This window comes from Sus scrofa, chromosome 6 (assembly GCF_000003025.6).
Source record: "Sus scrofa isolate TJ Tabasco breed Duroc chromosome 6, Sscrofa11.1, whole genome shotgun sequence".
NCBI classification, from domain to species: Eukaryota; Metazoa; Chordata; class Mammalia; order Artiodactyla; family Suidae; genus Sus; species Sus scrofa.
This window is the reverse complement of record NC_010448.4, coordinates 46,704,105-46,711,566: the sequence shown is the minus strand read 5'-3', so window position 1 is coordinate 46,711,566 and position 7,462 is coordinate 46,704,105. Positions and strand designations below refer to the sequence as shown.

The following is a 7,462-nucleotide window of genomic DNA, read 5'->3' as shown; positions in this document are numbered from 1 at the left end:
TCAATTCTGTACTACCTCTTCTAGAAATTAAAAGAAGGCAACATTTTCAGACTCCTTAGGCCATCAACCTGAGACAAAAGGAACTGAACTATAAACCAGTATCCTTCATGAATAGATGCAAAAATCCTCAATAAAATATTACTAAATCATAGCGATCACTGCAAATCCAGCAATATATATTTTAAAGTACACACTACAGACAAATGAAGTTTATTCCAGTGATGGAAGGCTTAATATTTCACAAGCCTGCATTAGGTCCATCATCAGAAGTGGGCTTTTTTTGGTTATTCTCATTAAAAGTAATTTTTTAATGATTTGGGAAGATGGTGTATCTTTTGGTCATCGGGTGTGATTAAATAGGCCTGCATAAGTGGTAACAACAGGGAAATCAAAGTGACTTAGAAAAATAATTCTTTCCAATTATTGAATATTGTATTTCTTTTTTTTTTGGCCACCCCCACACCTATATGGAGTTTGTGGGCCAGGGATCAGATCAGAGGCACAGTTGTGACCTAAGCCGCAGCTGCTGCAACTCAGGATCCTTAACCCACTTTGTGGGGCCAGGGATGAACCTACGTCCCAGCACTACCAAGATACTTCAGACACCGTTGCACCACTAGAAATTCCTTGAATATTGTGCTTCATTAACACCCAGAGATCCTTCTGTAAAGGAATCGCAATGTGATTAAGAAACACAGCAGACAGGAAAAGAATGCTTATTTCGCAGCAGCTGCTCAGTAATTTCAATTTACCCCTCCAACAATCCAATGAATGACCACTTATTAAATCCTTGCAAAAGATCTCATTAATCCTTACCTGAGTGTCCAGGATACATATGTAACCTAACGGTTTCTTAAAATTTTTTATTCAGAACAATAAACACATCCTATTATATTATAGATGTAGTTTTTCTTATAACTGTTTATAAACAATCTTTATTAGCATATAACATTCCATTACATGGATGAAGTGAGTTACATAACCATTTGCATATTGCTAAATAGTAATTTTTCTTTTTTATTGGCCTCACCGGTAGCATATGGACGATCCCAGGTTCTTAACTAGGGTTGCTGTAGAGGCGCGGTGCCGTCCCTGGCCTGGGGCGGTGGGTTAAGGATCCAGCGTGGCCCCAGCTGTGGCTCGGATTCAATCCTTCGCCAGAGAACTTCCACACGTGCCAGCGCCGCCATTTAAAAGGAAAATGCAAACAAAAACATAAACGTCCAACAGGGCTCTTTCCATCCTTAGGATCCTTAGGAAAAACTGCTCTCAGAGCAACTGCGTGCCTAGCACAAGGTTAACTGTACAACTGCATTAAGTGGGCACCAGAAAAGGGGCATCTATACATCAGGCCCCTGCCTCTAATTGGGTGCGTAAATCCTAAGGCCCAAATCAGTAAGCACAGCATTCTCAAGCAGGACATTCCAAGGGAAAGAAATTTAAAAATCCCCTCTCCCGAAAACCTAACGCATTTCACGGAAACAAAGCAGCAGCACCAACTCACAAAGAACCTCGCTTTTAGAGGCGCAGCAGCGAGTCGCTTCACTTCACAGGCCTTTTCTGGACACGGACAGGCTGGGGAAGCAAAACAGGGTTCGTTACACCGCAGGCTTTCTGGACTCGGTCAACGCCCACCCCCCGCACCCCCTGGACCCTCGCTACCCGTAGCCACCCGCACGCAGACCCGAGAGGACCGCGGTCATTTGGGTCCGCAGCTCGGAGACCACAACTGTCGTTCGGACCCCACAACTGCCCACCCCCGGGCGGCCCACCGCGTCGCTGCAGAGGACTTGCACTCCGAGGCTCTCCCTCCCACTTCCCTCTCAGGCCCCTTCTCCACGCCGGGCCTCGAGGCGAGGAAGGCGGCGCGCAGGACCTCCACGTCTCTCGAGGCACAAGAGGCCGGGGCGGCGCCCCATTACGGCCGCGCGTGCTCAACCCCGCGCCTCCGGCTCTCAGCACCCCAGCCCTCGCTCTGGAGGAAACGCCTCGTGGCCTGAGGCCCCGGAGCCCACCCTTGCATCTGGTCCGCAGAACGTGGCCCGTCCTGCGCCCGTTCTCTTCCGAAAAGCCGCGGCCACAACCGAGCCTGCCTCGGCGCCCTCAGACCGCGCCCGGCGCGAGCACCGCCCAGCCCGCCAGTCTGCGGCGCCGGAATTCCGGACAGGGCCTCTCCGTCGCGAGTGCGCAGGCGCGCAGGGGGCGGGGCAAGTCCCTCGCGGCTCAGCAGGGGCTCCGAGAGGCGGAGGGGACCAGATCCCCGCGGGGCAGGGCGGCGAGGAAGCCGGGCTCCCTGGCGGGCCGGTTCCATCCGTGCCCGTAGCAGTGACCCAGTGAGTGACCGGTGCCATCGAGGATGAGCCAGACCTACTCCCCTGTTGGAGCTGCAGTCCAAAAGCAGTGAACTTAATGCGTTCTGGCTTTTCTCACTTTCTTCTTGGCTACTCACTTCGTGTAGGCCCAGAGCCCCGGCCCGCTCCGAGAGCCCGGGGCTCCTGGAAGGTGGCTTGACCTGAGCCGCAAGTGCGCGGGTGGAGGGCGTTCCCGGGGGTGTCTTCAGGGGACCAACGAGGCTTTAGGGCCAGGCAGGCTGAGGGCTGGGGACTGGGGGGACTAGGCGGGGCTGGTATGAAAAGGTTGGAGCCAAGATTCCAAGTTGTTCTGGGATGTCTGGATCCTTAGGCTTTTAATAGTGACCCTGACTGTGCCATGCCAGTGTCCCAGGGGTGCTCCCTGTGGTGTTTGCTAAGGACTGACATGGTGCCCCGTGTGCCTGAGTGTGTGGTCCTGGTGTTTCCATGCATGGAGTTGTTCCTGCGTTTATGCCACTCTGGAGGCTGGACTGAAATGGTGCCAGGAGAAGTGAAACCAAGCAGGACCCTGTGGGACCCTCCTGGATACAAAAGCCTTTTCTTGTCCCCTGTTTCTGGCTTGTAGGAAAAAGGCTTCAGCCTCCTAAACCTCCCCTAAGGAACAAAGGGCAGATTCAAACAATTGCTAATCAGAAAGGTGAGGGATGCAGAAACAAAGGAGAAGCAATCAAGAAACAATAGTTCAAGAGCTCCCTGGCAGCCTGAGGAGTAGTGCAGCAGTGAAACAGAGTTCTAGTTCTTCCTCAAGGAATAGATATAGCAATACCCACCCACCCAGGTGGAGGATGGAAGCTATTTCCCAAACCTCTGTTTAATCTTATTTTTCTTTTCTCTCCATCCTCTGTGGCAGGTACCTGCCATGTCCAGCCACACAGGGCTCCTCACCCCTGGGCAGCAGGAAGTAGCTACAGAAGAGAAGACCATCGCCCCAACCCCATATGACAAAAGGCTGGAATGATAGGTTCCCAGGAGGACAGAGACAGACCCCACCCCCTACCCCCAACTGTGGCTCTTCACCCTGGAGCTAAAATGTGGTGCTCAGGTTGGGCGGCAAGAAACAGTGGTCTGCAGAAAACAACTGCCTGCATAGATTAACCACCTACAGGGATTAACTGCCCTCTGTCCTGGGGCTCAACCCCCTACCCCTCCCTTCCCCCTCCCCTCCTCCTTCTTCATTGTTCCTGCCACAAATTCCCACCATAAACTCCAAGCACAGATTCCCGCCACAGATCTTTCTAAGCCTAGCTCCTCCATGGTGAGCTCAGCCCGTGCCCCTCTGATGCCTTAATAAATCTCTCTTGCTTTACCCCCTTGGCCTCGTGCATTCCTCCCTCTGCAAACCTAACAGGTTCCATCATGGGGTTTGCCTGCTTTCTCAAAGGGGACAGCTCTCTGTCAGCGGGACACGATGGAGTACGGGGTTCTGGTCTGCTTCTGAGCAGCATTCGTGAGCAGCCCTGTTGCAGGGGACGGGGCCGGGCACCTGATGTATCTGAAAGAGAGGGAGCATCCTTGGGGAGGTAGCACCCTCCACAGCCTGGCCCAGGGAGTGTAGTGGTTTGGGTGATGGGTGGGGGCAGTGTGGAAGAGATGGGCTAGGGGGTCCTAGGGAGGGGACAAGGCAGGGAGAAGGGGCTGCTGACAGATTCCTGGAAGGCACTGGACCAGGCAGGGACCCCAGCCAGTATGGTGCCAGGGGATGGGCGTCCTCTGCCCAAGTCCAGGGGAGGTACCACTCTCAGGAGGCCAGTGGATTTTTGGACAACAGGACCATCACTCGGAGCAGGCACTCCTCCCCATCCCCCGCCTCACCAGGCATCATCCCCTAGCCCTCTCTCCTCAGACGCTGTTCCCACCCACCAGGAACCCGATTCCACAGAGGTACCCGGTGGAGCTGCGCCTCTCTGCCAGGTCAGCAGCCATTGCAAAGAACATCACATAGACCCAGACATCTGGGCTGTCAGGAACCTAAGGAAAGAAAGGCTGGCTTATCCTCCAGCCTGTTCCCCAAGTGGTTGCCCTAGAACCATTGCCCCTGCCCTCCTCTCAAATGGAAACGCACTGTGCAGGCTTCGGTTGCAGAAGCAAACCCCAAAAGAAGGGAAACTGAGAAGAAAACAAGATATGGCTGGAATTTGTTGAAATCACCCAGTTACTGATGTCACCCAAAATATTAAAATCCAAGTGCCATTGAGATCCATTATCCAATCCATACTGTGTCCAAGAGGTATTACAAATTTAAAACACTTGGCCCTAATGTCTGCTTTTAGTCCAAGAGTATCTAAAGTTTGTAAGAGGCAGCCAAGAGGCGTGTTCCCCATATGAGAAGGAAAGAGAGGACTAAGAGGAGATGGAGGGTAAGTGAGGGGCCACCTTGGGAGTGCCACTACTCAGCCTGGGCATCCCCAAGGTCTCAGCAGTGGACCCAAGAAAGAGGTTGCACTCTGATGTGGGCGTCCCCAGATCAGAGGAACCAGGGCCAAGTGGCTGTGCAGTCTTCTGACCTACCACTAGGATTTGTCTGAGGGTTGTACTCTGATGTGTTAGAGGAACCCAGGCCTAGTGGCCATGTGACAGGAGACCCAGAAAGGTAGTAATTACTGTCAACTAAAAAATACAACGTGAAGTTGAGAGTGAAGTTTTATTTGGGGTAAAATTAAGACTTAAGTCCAGGAGGCAGCATCTCAGGTAGCCCTGAGAAACCACACTGAGCAGGTGAGGTGGGGGGGCCAGGATATATAAGTTTTGTGACAGAGAAGGTAGTAAGCACAAAAAATGTACAGATAACCAGATTTACAGAAAACCAGTTTCTACGGGAAGATGTCAGTGTCTGGGCTTCCTGGAGTCACTCCTTGGATATGCACCTTGGCTGCGGGCCAGTGGTCTTGGGTTCTTCCCAGAGTTCCCTCAGCGCACTGGCCCACCCTTGGAAGTGACTGTTGTCACGGATGACCATGACAACTTTTGTTTTGTCCGCTAACTACAGCCAGGAGGCAGTCTTTCCGACCGATCTGAGGCAAGGGGAATAATAGCAAGATCTAGGTCATCAAGGGGACGGGGGAGGGGCCTGCAGCCCAGGACACGATTTACCCAGGGTCGCTGCTGGTCTCGTGAAGGTGACGACTAGTCACAGACACTAGTCACCACTGATGGATTTAGCGTTTTTCTAGATATGAGGAGATGCAAGAATTGGGTTCATAAAATCTTCTCCTAAAAAGATCTACCTGAAGGCCCGTTCTTCCAGTTTTCCCAGAGCACAGAGTGCCTCACGCCTGGTCTCCACCCTGAGCTCCACTCAAGGGGTGCTGTGGGTTGGCAGCTGCGGTGGCTCATGTTTTACTCCATGCAGAGGCTGATGGCAAGTGCCAGACTCCAGTTCACCGTGCTCCTCCATGGTGATAAGTTCGACCATAGTTTTTTTTTTTTTTTTTGTCTTTTTGCCTCTTCTAGGGCTGCTTCCCACGGCATATGGAGGTTCCCAGGCTAGGGGTCTAATCGGAGCTGTAGCCGCTGGCTACACCACAGCCACAGCAACGTGGGATCCGAGCTGTGTCTGTGACCTACACCACAGCTCACAGCAACACAGATCCTTTAACCCACTGAGCAAGGCCAGGGACCAAACCCGCAACCTCATGGTTTCTAGTCGGATTCGTTAACCACTGCGCCACGATGGGAACTCCCTCGGCCATAGTTTTGGGAGGCGTTTCATGACCAGGTTGTCCCACGGTGCTGGGAATGCTCATTCCCAGGTCTGGCAAAGATTTTGTTGGTAGGCCACTCAATGTGCTTTCACCAGACAGGCCTTACTAACAGTAGCCAAAAGTCTCTGGACCACCTGTCTTACTAGTCTGTTTTGGTCCAGGAAAATATTCCCTCTTGTTGCATCTTCTTGTATTTAGAGTTACACTATTACGATCACTGATCTGGTAAAGAACTGTGTATTTCATCAACTCCTTCAAGTCTCCTAGTCATCGTTATTTGTTGGAGGCTCAGTTACGCATTTGGTAATATAAGAAACAATAGTCCTATAAAACAGGCAAAATATAAACAATATAGCCACTAACATCAATAGAGTTATAAAAAAAATAGCCAAGAGCTTCTTACACCAAACAAGTTTTTGAGGATGTTGTCAATACTAGGGAGAGGGTCACTTAAAGCAGCATAGGACCTCAGAATTTAGTAGGCTAGTGGTCCGGTTACTATTATTTAAAATCTGTTGAGTGAATTTCATTTAGGTTTTGATATGGCTGAATATACATTCCAATCCTATTGAAGGTACAAAAAAAAATAGCTGCTAAATTATCATACTAGCTGAATATAAATCTCTTGACCCATTGGGCTCATACCAATGGTAGATTGGTTGGGGTCATCTTCAGATTGTTACGTATATGACCTTGAGTCCAAGGGAATCCTTGAGCACATTTTCCTATCCATCCGGGTCAAAGCCAAGGCCATAAATTAGTACTATGGATTTACTGAGTTCCCTTGGGTGCAACCCAGTGAATCTCCAGTCGTCTGGCCCAGTCTGTTCCATACCAGCCACTATCCTTAAAGGTAATAATATGTAGGAATTGTTTATAAAACACCCAACCTAATTTTCTAATGTCCTAGGCTGACCATCCTTAGTATGATTAATAGTTCTCAACATAAAGGAGCCTTTAAACTTAAATGGCCATAGCCTGGTGTTAAGAATATAAATCCAACCCACAAGTGTGCGAGGTTCCCTTCTAGTATCAGGAGTTTACAGTTTTGATTGAGACTTAGCTCATTGTTCTGACTGAGTTTGAGTGACCCTAAAGGAAATTTCATATTTATTTATTTATTTTGTTTGTTTGTTTGTTTTTGTCTTTTTGCTATTTCTTGGGCGCTCCCTCGGCATAAGGTTCCCAGGATAGGGGTTGAATCGGAGCTGTAGCCACCGGCCTACGCCAGAGCCACAGCAACGCATGATCCGAGCAGCATCTGCAACCCACACCACAGCTCATGGCAACGCCGGATCGTCAACCCACTGAGCAAGGACAGGGACCGAACCCGCAATCTCATGGTTCCTAGTCAGATTCGTTAACCACTGCGCCATGATGGGAACTCCG

At 50.5% G+C, this 7,462-nt stretch overlaps 1 long non-coding RNA gene across 2 annotated transcripts; it reads left to right on the top strand.

The window, feature by feature from the left end:
- LOC100620402 lies at nucleotides 2,340-3,739 on the top strand. Of its 2 annotated transcripts, none has more exons than XR_002345338.1 (2): nucleotides 2,340-2,502; nucleotides 3,223-3,739. It is a non-coding gene; the product is annotated as an uncharacterized LOC100620402 (long non-coding RNA). The 2 variants fall into 2 exon arrangements; XR_002345339.1 differs by having other exon boundaries at nucleotides 2,340-2,523.